We start from the raw sequence: 15,518 nt of genomic DNA on the forward strand, positions 1-15,518 counted from the left end.
CTTCTGAATGTCCTGGAGCCTAGATCTTTACTGACTTTTAGCCTGGAAATGACAGCCAACAGCTCTGGCAGTCATGTCATCACTGGGCCTAGAGTAAGTATAACCAAGTTATAAGAGAGTGATCTGGTTCACTCACTGAATACAAGGGTAGAGAAGAATTAAACCAGATGATTGAATAAAATGAAATATTAAAGTGCTTGGTATAATGACTGGCCCATAGTAAGGGCTCAAAAATGATAACTGCTATCATTAGCAACAGCAGCTAGATAACTTGGGAAATTCAACTCATGAAATCATCACCATACCATCAGCATTTTATTATCCAGCCCACAGAATACTGAAGTTCTTATAGAAAAATAACATTCAGACCACTCTTGGAAGAAGGCATATTTGCTTCTACCTTGGACACTCAATTTCTATCCTTCAAGATCCTTTCCAATGTGCATGCCTAGGATGGTACCCAGGACAGCAGGTTCTGTGACCCCTCAAGTTACGCCATGGTGCTCTGCTTCATAACTCAGGACTACCTAGCACAGATGAATGGCTGCAAAAAACCGATTTGGTCCCAGGCTTGGAAGCTTCTTTCTTTAACCACAGGTTTCAATTCCTGATTTTCTTCTAATAAGGGGGAGTAGAGAAGAAACCGGGAGCTTTCAAGTCAAGCAGATGTGGATGAAGCAATTACACTGAGGAGTGTCAGGATGAGTGTGGCAGGAGAGGATTCCGCTTGGGCACAGGCACAGCTGCTGCTTTAATTGTATCTGCAAAGCTACCAGAGATCACACGCTACAGTTAAGATTCTAGAGCTTCCAGAGAAACGGGCACTGGTCCTGTTGAGGGACTGAGGTGAGCTCGTCTACGAAAGAGCTTTCCTTTAGTGAACTGGACACACCCATGCTCCTCTGATACAGTGCTTTTTGGATCCCTAAGACCGCAGAAGACTTCTCTCAAGCCCTGTGGAAGAGGGGGTCCCAGAAGTCCTGGGCTGTGTTGTGCTTGAACGGTCAGGGTCAAACTCCAGCTCCAGTACAGATTTTGGCTTGAAAGTTGCCAGAAATATCTACAAGGGTCTCACATAGGCTGCACTGATGACCACACTCCGCACTGGAGATTCCTACCAGGGAGCACGAATCATTCCATGGGCACCGGATGCTAAGGAGACAAGAAGAAGAAATCTGTGCTTTCCATATGGATGAGGCCCTTTCATCAGGTCTTTATAAATTAATGATCAGCATTAAGTCAACAGAGTGAGTGGAGTGGCTGTTCTCCAGTGTGGAACCGGGTAAGCAACCATTCATGAAGTCTGTTAGATGTGCGGGCCTCTGACAAGTTTTAGAGGAAAAGGTGAGGAGATGCAGTGATCAAGGACTTTAAGATGGGAAAGGCTAGTGTGGAGAGGATGAACAGCTGTGTTCCATTTCCTCTGATGACACCATCAGAAGGATGGGCTGAGCTTCAGCAGGAGTGCCCAGGTGAGTATCCCAGCAACTCCAGCAAGCCTGCATCCCTGCCACCCCTCAACTCCGCTGTGTTCATGGCTTCCTTGAATGCCACACTCATTGCCTCTCTCCTTGCAGTGATTCCTGCTGGCAGGGCGGTGAGAAGCTCCCAATGCTGAGAAAATGTCAAGGAGAGATCTACAATTATTGCGTTTCCAGGACTCTGGCAAGTCTGTCCTCCAGATCTCCAGCTCTGATGGTTTCCCTTTGGAGATGCCCAGCACCTGGTGGGCAGGTTCCGACTAGCAGGTGATCCAACTCAATCCATCCGGATGCTGCGTTCTCATGCTGCCTCCACCACCTACCAGTTCTATTCCCCCTGAGAACTCCGTGCTCAGACAGGAATAACCAGCTGTCAGATTGGGTTTTATACTAGTTATAAATTAATGTTTTAATTGGTTTTATTTCCAGTCGAATGTGGAGAATGGGGCAAGGGATGGATCCCAACAGGATTTCAGAAAATCATTTTATTTCACTCTATCACAGCATCGTAGAAGAGTTACACTAAAATAAAATGCGGACACCCCATCTCCCCTGCCTGCATGGCATGCCTGCATATCAAAGTAATAAACTTTCCATTTCAGTGGGGGAATGAAGCTATTTGTCAGTTCCAATGTCAAGAATGAATGCAATTCAAATTCTCCAGCCATTTATTTCAACAATTCTCTACTCTACAGCTGAAATAACTTAACATAAGAAATAGCTGCTCACTCAATGTAAAACTTGCAAACCTGGTTCCACAAGACATAGTTCTAAAAAAAAATAGTGAATCTGCAAGGGCTGCTGGGTAAGACACTCCATCCATCTTGGTGCAATGGTAACGCCCAAGACCACTGGAGCCACGCCACCACCATCCTGGGCTGGGAGAAACATCCCAGTGGGCCAATCTCTTCACTTCCCTCTTCATTACCATCATGATAATTGCTGCCATTTCCTCATAAACATTCACGATTCATCATCTTTCCTCTTTAAACCTGATGCGTTGATGACACCCACATCCAGAAGAATTAGAAATAATGATAAAATTTTTCATTTCACCCTTGACAAGTCCCTATTGCAGATGGCTACAGAAGATAAACCTGAGTGGCAGCAGGAGAATGGCTTTGTGTGGCTGGTGGGGTGAGGAGGAGGCTCCTGGGAAACCTGTTGATAGAAAGTATGAGGCATCCATGTTCCGTGTCCGGCCTGGGGCTGAGCACCACACCTAGATGTTTGGAATGATCTTCCAGTGTTCAGGAAGCCTCCCCTCCACTTCCCACTCACTACCTTAACAGGAAGCATTTGAAAATGAAGAGTGCCCATATGGGAACATATGTATATGTATAACTGATTCACTTTGTTATAAAGCAGAAACTAACACACCATTGTAAAGCAATTATACTCCAATAAAGATGTAAAGAAAAAAAAAAGATAATGAAGAGTGCCAAGAGCCTGAAAAATGTTGTCTACTGAAAAACCAAATTTTTCACTTCTCATTAAAACCAGTAGCAAACATTCATATACTCTATAGCACATACTATGTACCAGATTCTAAAGCATTTTACACATATAAACTTGCTTAGCCCTCCTTACAATCCTAGGAGGTAAATGTTATCAATATTCCCATATGAGAAAACTGAGGTTTGCTGACCTGGCCAAAGGCCCAGAGTTTTCAAATTATGGCACTGAAATTGGATCTCGGGTACCTGTCCCAGAGCCTGTGCTCTTAACCAGCACAGTAAGTGCCCTCTCTCAAAACTGCATCTTACTGAAATTCCCGGAGGACATTTTCTGAGAATTGGGTGTTCCTGGCAGTCGTTTCAGTGAGGTTCTGCCTAAAGGTAGAAGAGTAATTCCCAGTCACCTACACATGTTTAAAGCTGTTTTCCAAATACAGTTAACCCTTGAACAAGGCAGGGGTTAGGGGCGCCAACCCTGCGCACAGTGGATCCGCGGATTTCACCAGCCTCAGACAGTATAGTACCGTACTATTTACTCTTGAAAAAAATGTGTGTAGTGAGGTGGGATGAATTGGGAGATTGGGACTGACATATACACACTACTACGCATACAACAGATAGCTAATGAGAACCTACTGTATAGCACAGGGAACTCTACTCGATGCTCTGTACTGACCTAAATGGGAAGGAAATCTAAAAGAGAGTGGCTATGTGTATACGAATGACTGATTCACTTTGCTATAGAACAAGAAACATTACAACATTGTAAAGCAACTATACTCCAATAAAAATTAATAAAAAATAAAAATAAAATAGATAACCAACAAGGACCTACTGTACAGCATGGGGAACTCTGCTCAATACTCTGTAATAACCTAAATGGGGAAGTAATTTGAAAAAGAATAGACACGTGTATATGTATAACTGAATCAATTTGCTGTACACCTGAAACTAACACAACATTGTTAATCAGCTCTACTCCAATATAAAATAAAATTTTTTTTAAAAGAAATACATACAAAAAATTTTTTTAAATGTGTGTATAAGTGAACTGCAAAGTTCAAACCCACGTTGTTCAAGAGTCAAGTGTACTACCAAAGAACAAAAGACCAGTTCCTCTCTTTCTAGTACACTTGAGTTCTTTAATTCCCTTTGGGTAAGATTAAGGGAGGAATGAGAGGACCAGGGGAGAGGGTTAAAGGCCAAGAGAGTAGAAAGGCGCCCGAAAGGGAGGCATCGTGCGTGTCAGGAAAACACTGAGGAGGAGGCCTCTGCAGGGCAGGATTCACGCAGGGAAGTATAAGGAGGTGCAGCTAGGTGGAGAGATGAACTGGAACAAGACACATAGGGCCTTGAACATGACAAGAGGAAAGACTTAGGCAAGGTTTGTCTGCAGGGCCAGTGGCACGGACAGGAGGAACAGGCAGGGACTACGCCTGAGCTTCCGACACTCTGAAACTGTCCTCCCAAGGCCCTTTCACTTTGCTCTCAGGGACCTCGCCATTGCTTCTGCTTCCCAGTGAAGCCCAGAAGACGTGCGAGGCCCCCACTTGCAAGCCCAGGCTGCTCGTGAAGGAAATTTCCCACAGCCGTTTGCCTGGGCTCAGTCAGTGCCGGCAAACAGACCCAAGCAGAGCTAAGGGCCACAGCCTCTTGCTTGTCTATCATCAAAGACCCCTGTCCTTCACGAGGAATTGACTTCTGCGGGTCCATTCTCATCTCCCAAGGAGCTCCAAGAGTAAATGCTGGGCACATTCCCAAGTCTCTCTCTCTCTCTCTAACTTTTGGCTCCAAAGAAGTCTTTTATCCACTGAATGATTAGCTCACAGACAGCCAGTGCGGAATATACAACTCGTGCAACTGGTCTACTTCCTCCTTCTGTACATTTAACCCCTTCTCATTGGTGATCAGCTGTCATAAAAGTCTAGAGTATGTGGGATAGAGAAGAAAGGGGCCTCGTTGTCACTCTTACTCACCCACGTTTCTGGCCATCAATAGTTTGGCCAGGTAAGGGGAGATAGAGTGAGACCAGGCACGAAGATGGAATGAGTATAAAGGCATGACAGTCTTTTTGTCTCACCCAACTTAAGGGATGGGGAAATGATGGGTATGTCACTGCCTGCCAAAGCCAGAGATAATAAAGCCTCAATCAACCTGGGCATTAGCCTAAACCCTCAATTAACTAGATTTTTTTTCTCTTCTCCACTTCTGGCATAAAAATGCAAATAATCAGATTTCAGTTTTATATCAAAGATATGAAAACAAATCTATGTCATGAGATTGAGAAGATAAGCCACAATCTGATAAAAAATTTTTCAAAAGATACATCTGACAAAGGACTGTCATTCAAAATATACGAAGAACTCCTAAAATTCGACGATACGAAAATGAGAAACCCAATTTAAAAATGAGTAAAAGACCTAAACAGACACCTCACCAAAGAAGATATACAGATGGAACATAAGCAAATGAAAGGATGCTTAACATCATATGTCATTAGGGAATTGCAAATTACAATAACAGTGAGATACACTACACACCTATTAGAATGGCCAAACTCTGGAACACTGACAACACCAAATGCTGGCAAGGATGTGAAGCAACGGGAACTCTCATTCATTACTGATAAGAATGCAAAATGGTACAGACACTCTGGAAGACAGTTTGGCACTTCCTTACAAAAATAAGCATACTCTTACCATATGATACACCAATCCCACTCCTTGGTATTTACCCAAAGGAGCTCAAAACTTATGTTCACACAAAAACCTGAACACATAAGTTTATTGCAGCTTTACTCATAATTGGCCAAACTTGGAAGCAACCAAGATGTCCTTCAATAGGTGAATAGATAAATAAACTATAGTGCATCCAGAAAACAGAATATTATTCAACATCACAGAGAAACAAGCAGTCAAGCCATGAACAGACATAGAGGAAACTTAACTATGTTGTTACCAAGTGAAAGAAGCCAATCTAAAAAGTCTACATATTATACGATTCCAACTATGTGACGTTCTGGAAAAGGCAAAACTATGAAGACAATAAAAAAATCAGTGGTTGCCAGTGGGGATGAATGGGTGCAGTACAGAGGATTTTTAGGGCAGTGACTATTCTACATGATACTCTAATCGTGGATACTTGTCACATTTGTCAAAACTCATAGAAAGTACAACACAAAGAGTGAACCCTAATGGAAACTATGGCCTTTGGGTGATAATAATGTCAGTGTAGGTTCATCGATTATAACAAATGTACCTCTGAGGTGCGGGAAGTCGGAATGTCGACCGTGCGGAGGGCTGTGCATGTGGGGGGCAGAGAGCATATTGGGTACACTCTGTACTCTCTGCTCAATTTTTCTGTGAACCTCAAACTGCCCTAAAATGTTAAATCTATTTTCTGCAGATTGAATAGCGAGACCCTCTCTGCAGACCGATGCTTCTGAAGCCTTGATTCCTGGATGATTAAATTATGACTGACTGAAGCAGCAAAGTGTCATAGCATGTTGCAGAAAATCTTTCAAAAGTCATTTATCTGCTACTTCGCCAACCAGTTATTGAGGCACTGGACTAAGCTCTGAGGGTCTAAAAATAATACAACCCTGAGCCTGGCCTTGAGGAGCTCACAGTAAAGTGGGAGAGACAGACCTGCCAACAGTTGTACTGAGTAGTACTGCCTTAATGCAGTCAATGTAAATTGCTGTGGGAACTCAGAGGAAAGATAAAAATTGACCTGGAGGAAACCTCTGGTTAACATTCAGTGACCCATCATTCACCAGTACCTTCATAGGTGCATTTGGTGACAACTCTGCTGGGTATCATACAGGGGAACAGGGGAACAAAAGGTGAGCCAGACGACACAGCCCCTGCTGGTCAGGGAGATTACAGTTTAAAAGGCCCTATTTCAGTTACTGTAGAACATGATATTTAAGCTGAACCAGGAAAGCCTTTCCAAGAAGTCAATCTAATAAGAAAAAAATTCTGTATGTTCAAATCACAGACGATTATGAGGAATATCAGGGGTGGTGTGTTACCATGGTTCTCAGACCTAGTCACACATGAGCACTGCAGGGCAATCTTTTAGTAAACACCACACCCAAGTTTCAACCCAGACCAGTTAAATCAGAACATCAGGTAACTGGGAGTAGGTACTGGTGTTTTTTTAAAATCTCCCTAAGTGATTCTGGTGCATAGTTAGGATTGAAAATGTCTACTAACTTAATCCTGCCTTCCTACTGATTATGAATCCATGTCCAAAGGTTGAGGTCAGAGCTAGTCAATACAACAAATCCATGATCCACTATACAACTTAAGAACTATAACATCTATCTAATGCACTCCTCTTGGTCCTGATCCCCCAAATAGTAACCACTATGCTGAATTTTATAATTGCCTTTTTTGTTAGTTTATCCCACACATATGCACAATTTACCTAAATAACACACTGCTTGGTATATCTTGGTTTTGTGCTCCATAATGAAGGTATTTACTATATGTAGTCTTAGGCCCTTGCTAATCAAAAATGTGATCTGCAGACCAGCAGCAACAGCATCACCCAAAAGCTTGTTAGAAATGCAGAATCTGGGGCACTGGCCCAGATCCACTAAATGAGAATCTTCATTTTGACAGTATGCCTGCATAACAAAGTTTGAGGAGCACTGTTCTAAAGACTTGTTTTGTCACTGACATTTATCCAAGCTGTTACATGTAGGTGTACTTCTGGGAATGAGTACCTAAGATGTGTCCAATTTTTTTTATATTATGAAAACTACTGCTATGAACAATCTTATCTGTCTCTCAGTGTACATGTGAAGAGTTTTTATAGGATATACACCTCGGAGGGGGATTGATGGGAAATAAACTACATAAATGTTCCATTTCACTGGGCCAATTTGTCTTCCAACGTTCTTTAAGAGTCACATACCCACCAGAGTGTGTATGAGCTCCTATTAATTTACATCTTCCCTAATACTGAATATAGTTAAATGCTTTGATTTTTGCCTATCTAATGGATACATTTATTTTACTCTTAATTTATGTTTTTCTGATTTACTAATAAGTTTAAAAATAATTTTAAATGCTTTCTCACCATATCTTCTCTTCTATGGAATGCCTATTCATTTACTTTGCTAGGTTGTTTATTGGGTTATTTGGGTTTTCTTCTTGGTGGTTTATAGTTTTTTATGTCTATAGATAGAAATGCATTTTCAAGTATGTGTTGCAAATAACTTCTGCTAGTATATGGCTTGCCTTTCCACTTTCTTCATCATGACTTTGATGAACAGAAATTCTAAGTCTACTGTAATAAAATTCATCAATCCTTCTATCTTGATTAGTGATTTTTGTCTTTTTAAAAGATATTCCTCTACCCTGAGATTTGAAATACATTTTCCCACATTTTCTTCTAACAGTTTTAAAGTTTCGCTTTTGTATTAAGTCCTTAATGCATCTGGAATTGATTTTTTCTACAGTCGAGATCTTATACCATTTTTTTGGTGTGGAAAAATCAATTGTCCCAGAAAGATTATTGAATAGTCCCTTCTTTCCTTTTTCCTCCAGTTAATCTAGAAGCTTCTTGGATCATATATATTTATCAATCTGTTTCAGGACTCTTTCTTGTTTCATTGGACAATGTGTCAATCCTCACACCAATAGCACAGAATCTTAATCACCATAGTTTTATAATAAAATTGACATCTGGTAGGGCAAGTTCTTCTACCTTATTCCTCTCCTTTATTATTCTGACAATTCTTGACCCTTTTAATTTCCATATGCATTATAGAATCAATCTGTCATGTTTCATTCAAAACATTGTTGGGATTTTTATTGGGATTGAATTATAAATTAATTGGAAGAGAATTAATATCTTTATAGTATTGAGAATTTCTTTCCATGGACACTGACCATTAATGTCTTTCAATCAAATTTTATAATCTTCTCCACAAAGTTCTTACAAGTTTGGTTAGATTTATACCTAAGCATCTTTTTAAAAAAATTTTGTTATTGTAAATTTTATTTTTTAATATTATTTTCTAACGTTTTATTGACTATATGTAGAAATGTAAATAATTTCTAGATATTGTTCTTTAGACAGTCACTTAGATAAACCCTCTCATTACTTCTAATAATTTGTCAATAAATTATTTGAGGTTTCTATACTGAAAAGTCATTACATCTGAAAAGATAAGAGTTTTGTTTCTTATTTCCAATCTACATGTGTGGCAGAGACAGCTAACTATACCATATATATATATATTTTCTCTATTTTTAGTAATAGGACACTATGAGTTTTATCTGGAATCATTGCTACCTTGCAGCTAGGTGTGACCAAATGACCAACTTCAGGGCAACGGGCTATGGGGAGAAATAATATGTGGAACTTCCACATCATAACCTTAAAGACAGGCTGCAATCTGGTTGACTGAAACTAGGATTTGGGGTTGGGCTGTCTTAGAAAAATCAACAGACTCTGTATCCCCAAACAACAGGCAATGAGACTGCTACTCAGAGCCTTTCTCAAGAATCTCCCATTAACTGTTCTCACCAACTGGAGAATGGGAGATAATCTAGAGGCAACACTCAGACTAAGGATGATGCCTTTCCACACCAGACCACCTTTGCAAATGTTTTTAATACAGCTACCATTAAACTGACTGAGAGAGTTATGAGCTGAGCACAAAAGCTAGTAACTAAAAGAGATCTGATGGATGTAAAAACTACAACCTGAAACAATCATTGGGTATGTTTACTTTTACGTGGAGCTGATAAGAAACGCAAAGATTGAAGGCTATTTAGTTTGTGAGGCATTATATTAATGCAAAAACCAAACCCTTGCCTTTAGAAATGTAAGAATGTTCAACCCTTAAAGCTACAGTTGGGCCCCAAAACTGTACTAGCAGGAACTCGGCTGTGTAGATAATGCAGTTCCAAAAAGGCACATTTTCCAATACCTTTTCTAGATACATCTATGGAGAGCAGTGGGAAAGGAAAAAAAGAAAAGCAAAAATAAAATCAGAGGACAAAGACAAGGAACAATGGAAACTGGACTTACTTCCAGAGAGTAGCACCAAGGGCAGCCAGCTGGGCTAGGCAAGCACCAGCGCTCCTGCCAGGGTGGGAGCTGTCACAACTCATGCCCAGCAAGATCTGACGACCTTTGGTGTTCCTCATTATTTGCTTTCCAAATACGAGTTTCATTCTAATTATCTTTTCTTATCTGTATTAGTAAAGATAAAGGCTAAGCTGTTGAGGCTTCCGGGAAGATGGCGGAAGAGTAAGACGCGGAGATCACCTTCCTCCCCACAGATACACCAGAAATACATCTAAACGTGGAACGACTCCTACAGAACACCTACTGAACGCTGGCAGAAGACCTCAGACCTCCCAAAAGGCAAGAAACCCCCCACGTACCTGGGTAGGGCAAAAGAAAAAAGGAAAAACAGAGACAAAAGGATAGGGACGGGACCTGCACCAGTGGGAGGGAGCTGTGAAGGAGGAAACGTTTCCACACAGTAGGAAGCCCCTTCGCGGGCGGAGACTGCGGGTGGCTGAGGGGGAAAGCTTCGGAGCCGCGGAGGAGAGCACAGCAACAGGGGTGCGGAGGGCAAAGCGGGAAGATTCCCGCACAGAGGATCAGGGCCGACCGGCACTCACCAGTCTGAGAGGCTTGTCTGCTCACCCGCCGGGGCTGGGAGCTGAGGCTCGGGCTTCGGTCGGAGCGCAGGGAGAGGGCTGGGGTTGGCGGCGTGAACACAGCCCGCAGGGGGTTAGTGCACCACGGCTGGCCGGGAGGGAGTCCGGGGAAAAGTCAGGAGCTGCCGAAGAGGCAAGAGACTTTTTCTTTCGTCTTTGTTTCCTGGTGCGCGAGGAGAGGGGATTCAGAGCACTGCTTAAAGGAGCTCCAGAGACGGGCGTGAGCCGCGGCTAAAAGCGCGGACGCCAGAGACGGGCATGAGACGCTAGGGCTGCTGCTGCCGCCACCAAGAAACCTGTGTGCGAGCACAGGTCACTATCCACAACCCCTTTCCGGGGAGCCTGTGCAGCCCGCCACTGCCAGGGTCCCGTGATCCAGGAACAACTTCTGCGGAAGAACGCACGGCACGCCTCAGGCTCGTGCAACGTCACGCCGCCTCTGACGCCGCAGGCCCGCCCCGCACTCCGTGCCCCTCCCCCCGCCCCCGGCCTGAGTGAGCCAGAACCCGCGAATCAGCGGCTCCTTTAACCCCGTCCTGTCTGAGCGAAGAACAGACGCCCTCCGGAGACCTACACGCAGAGGCGGGGCCCAATCCAAAGCTGAGCCCTGGGAGCTGTGAGAACAAAGAAGAGAAAGGGAAATCTCTCCCAGCAGCCTCAGAAGCAGCGGATTAAATCTCCACAGTCAACTTGATATACCTGCACCTGTGGAATACATGAATAGACAACGGATCATCCCAAATTGAGGAGATGGACTTCGAGAGCAAGATTTATGATTTTTTCCCCTTTTCCTCTTTTTGTGAGTGCGTATGGGTATGCTTCTGTGTGAGATTTTCTCTGTGTAGCTTTGCTTCCACCATTTGTCCTAGGGTTCTATCCGTCCGTTTTCTTTTGTTTAATTTTTTTTCTAATAATTATTTTTTTATTTTAATAACTTTATTTTATTTTACTTTATATTCTTTCTTTTATTCCTTCCTTCCCTCCTTCCTTCCTTCCTCCCTCCCGCCCTCCCTCCCACCCTTTCTTTCTTTCTACTTCTACTAATTCTTTCTTTCTACTTTTTCTCCCTTTTATTCTGAGCCATGTGGATGACAGGCTCTTGGTGCTGCAGCCAGGAGTTACTGCTGTGCCTCTGACGTGGGAGAGCCAACATCAGGACACTGGTCCACAAGTGACCTCCCAGCTCCACGTAATATCGAACACTGAAAATCTCCCAGAGATCTCCATCTCAACACCAGCACCCAGGTTCACTCAACGACCAGCAAGCTACAGTGCTGGACATCCTATGCCAAACAACTAGCAAGACAGGAACACAACCCCACCCATTAGCAGAGAGGCTACCTAAAATCATAACAAGTCCACAGACACCCCAAAACACACCACCAGACATGCACCTGCCCACCAGAAAGACAAGATCCAGCCTCATCCACCAGAACACAGGCACTAGTCCCCTCCACCAGGAAGCCTATACAACCCGCTGAACCAACCTTAGCCACTGGGGACAGACACCAAAAACAACGGGAACTACGAACCTGCAGCCTGCAAAAAGGAGACCCCAAACACAGTAAGATAAGCAAAATAAGAAGACAGAAAAACACACAACAGATGAAGGAGCAAGATAAAAACCCACCAGACCTAACAAAAGAAGAGGAAATAGGCAGTCTACCTGAAAAAGAATTCAGAATAATGATAGTAAAGATGATCCAAAATATTGGAAATAGGATAGGCAAAATGCAAGAAACATTTAACAAGGACCTAGAAGAACTAAAGATGAAACAAACAATGATGAACAACACAATAAACGAAATGAAAACTACTCTAGATGGGATCAATAGCAGAATAACTGAGGCAGAAGAATGGATAAGTGACCTGGAAAATAAAATAGTGGAAATAACTACTGCAGAGCAGAATAAAGAAAAAAGAATGAAAAGAACTGAGGACAGCCTCACAAACCTCTGGGACAACATTAAATGCACCAACATTCGAATTATAGGGGTTCCAGAAGAAGGAGAGAAAAAGAAAGGGACTGAGAAAATATTTGAAGAGATTATAGTTGAAAACTTCCCTAATATGGGAATGGAAATAGTTAATCAAGTCCAGTAAGCACAGAGAGTCCCATACAGGATAAATCCAAGGAGAAATACGCCAAGACACATATTAATCAAACTGTCAAAAATTAAATGCAAAGAAAACATATTAAAGCAGCAAGGGAAAAACAACAAATAACACACAAGGGAATCCCCATAAGATTAACAGCTGATCTTTCAGCAGAAACTCTGCAAGCCAGAAGGGAGTAGCAGGACATACTGAAAGTGATGAAGGAGAAAAACCTGGAACCAAGATTACTCTACCCAGCAAGGATCTCATTCAGATTTGATGGAGAAATTAAAACCTTTACAGACAAGCAAAAGCTTAGAGAGTTCAGCACCACCAAACCAGCTTTACAACAACGGCTAAAGGAACTTCTCTGGGCAAGAAACACAAGAGAAGGAAAAGACCTAGAATAATGAACCCAAAACAATTAAGAAAATGGGAATAGGAATATACATATCGATAATTACCTTAAATGTAAATGGAATAAATGCTCCCACCAAAAGACACAGATTGGCTGAATGGATACAAAAACAAGACCCATATATTTGCTGTCTACAAGAGACCAACTTCAGACTTAGAGACACATACAGACTGAAAGTAAGGGGATGGAAAAAGATATTTCATGCAAATGGAAACCAAAAGAAAGCTGAAGTAGCAATTCTCATATCAGACAAAATAGACTTTAAAATAAAGACTATTAGAAGAGACAAAGAAGGACACTACATAACGATCAAGGGATCGATCCAAGAAGAAGATATAACAATTGTAAATATTTATGCACCCAACATAGGAGCACCTCAATACATAAGGCAAATGCTCACAGCCATAAAAGGGGAAATCGACAGTAACACATTCATAGTAGGGGACTTTAACACCCCACTTTCACCAATGGACAGATCATCCAAAATGAAAATAAATAAGGAAGCACAAGCTTTAAATGATACATTAAACATGATGGACTTAATTGATATTTATAGGACATTCCATCCAAAAACAACAGAATACACATTTTCCTCAAGTGTTCATGGAACATTCTCCAGGATAGATCATATCTTGGGTCACAAATCTAGCCTTGGTAAATTTAAGAAAATTGAAATTCTTTCAAGTATCTTTTCTGACCACAATGCTATGAGACTAGATATCAATTACAGGAAAAGATCTGTAAAAAATACAGACACATGGAGGCTAAACAATACACTACTTAATAACGAAGTGATCACTGAACAAATCAAAGAGGAAATCAAAAAATACCTAGAAACAAATGACAATGGAGACACAACGACCCAAAATCTATGGGATGCAGCAAAAGCAGTTCTAAGAGGGAAGTTTATAGCAATACAATCCTACCTTAAGAAACAGGAAACATCTTGAATAAACAACCTAACCTTGCACCTAAAGCAATTAGAGAAAGAAGAACAAAAAAACCCCAAAGTTAGCAGAAGGAAAGAAATCATAAAGATCAGATAAGAAATAAATGAAAAATGAAGGAAACAATAGCAAAGATCAATAAAACTAAAAGCTGGTTCTTTGAGAAGATAAACAAAATTGATAAACCATTATCCAGACTCATCAAGAAAAAAAGGGAGAAGACTCAAATCAATAGAATTAGAAATGAAAAAGGAGAAGTAACAACTGACACTGCAGAAATAGAAAAGATCATGAGAGATTTCTACAAGCAACTCTATGCCAATAAAATGGACAAGCTGGAAGAAATGGACAAATTCTTAGAAATACACAACCTGCCAAGACTGAATCAGGAAGAAATAGAAAATATGAACAGACCAATCACAAGCACTGAAATTGAAACTGTGATTAAAAACCTTCCAACAAACAAAAGCCCAGGACCAGATGGCTTCACAGGCGAATTCTATCAAACATTTAGAGAAGAGCTAACACATATCCTCCTCAAACTCTTCCAAAATATAGCAGAGGGAACAACACTCCCAAACTCATTCTACGAGGCCACCATCACCCTGATACCAGAACCAGACAAGGATGTCACAAAGAAAGAAAACTACAGGCCAATATCACTGATGAACATAGATGCAAAAATCCTCAACAAAATACTAGTAAACAGAATCCAACAGCACATTAAACGGATCATACACCATGATCAAGTGGGGTTCATTCCAGGAATGAAAGGATTCTTCAATATATGCAAATCAATCAATGTGATACACCATATTAACAAACTGAAGGAGAAAAACCATATGATCATCTCAATAGATTCAGAGAAAGCTTTTGACAAAATTCAATGCCCATTTATGATAAAAACCCTGCAGAACGTAGGCATAGAGGGAACTTTCCTCCACATAATAAAGGCCATATATGACAAACCCACAGCCAACGTCATCCTCAATGGTGAAAAACTGAAAGCATTTCCACTAACATCAGGAACAAGACAAGGTTGCCCACTCTCACCACTCTTATTCAACATAGTTTTGGAAGTTTTAGCCACAGCAATCAGAGAATAAAAGGAAATAAAAGGAATCCAAATAAGAAAAGAAGAAGTAAAGCTGTCACTGTTTGCAGATGATATGATACCATACATAGAGAATCCTAAAGATGCTACCAGAAAACTGCTAGAGCTAATCAATGAATTTGGTAAAGTAGCAGGATACAAAATTAATGCACAGAAATCTCTGGCATTCCTATACACTAATGATGAAAAATCTGAAAGTGAAATCAAGAAAACACTCCCATTTACCATTGCAACAAAAAGAATAAAATATCTAGGAATAAACCTACCTAAGGAGACAAAAGACCTGTATGCAGAAAATTATAAGACACTGATG

Source organism: Delphinus delphis, chromosome 8 (genome assembly GCF_949987515.2).
Source record: "Delphinus delphis chromosome 8, mDelDel1.2, whole genome shotgun sequence".
Lineage (NCBI taxonomy): Eukaryota > Metazoa > Chordata > Mammalia > Artiodactyla > Delphinidae > Delphinus > Delphinus delphis.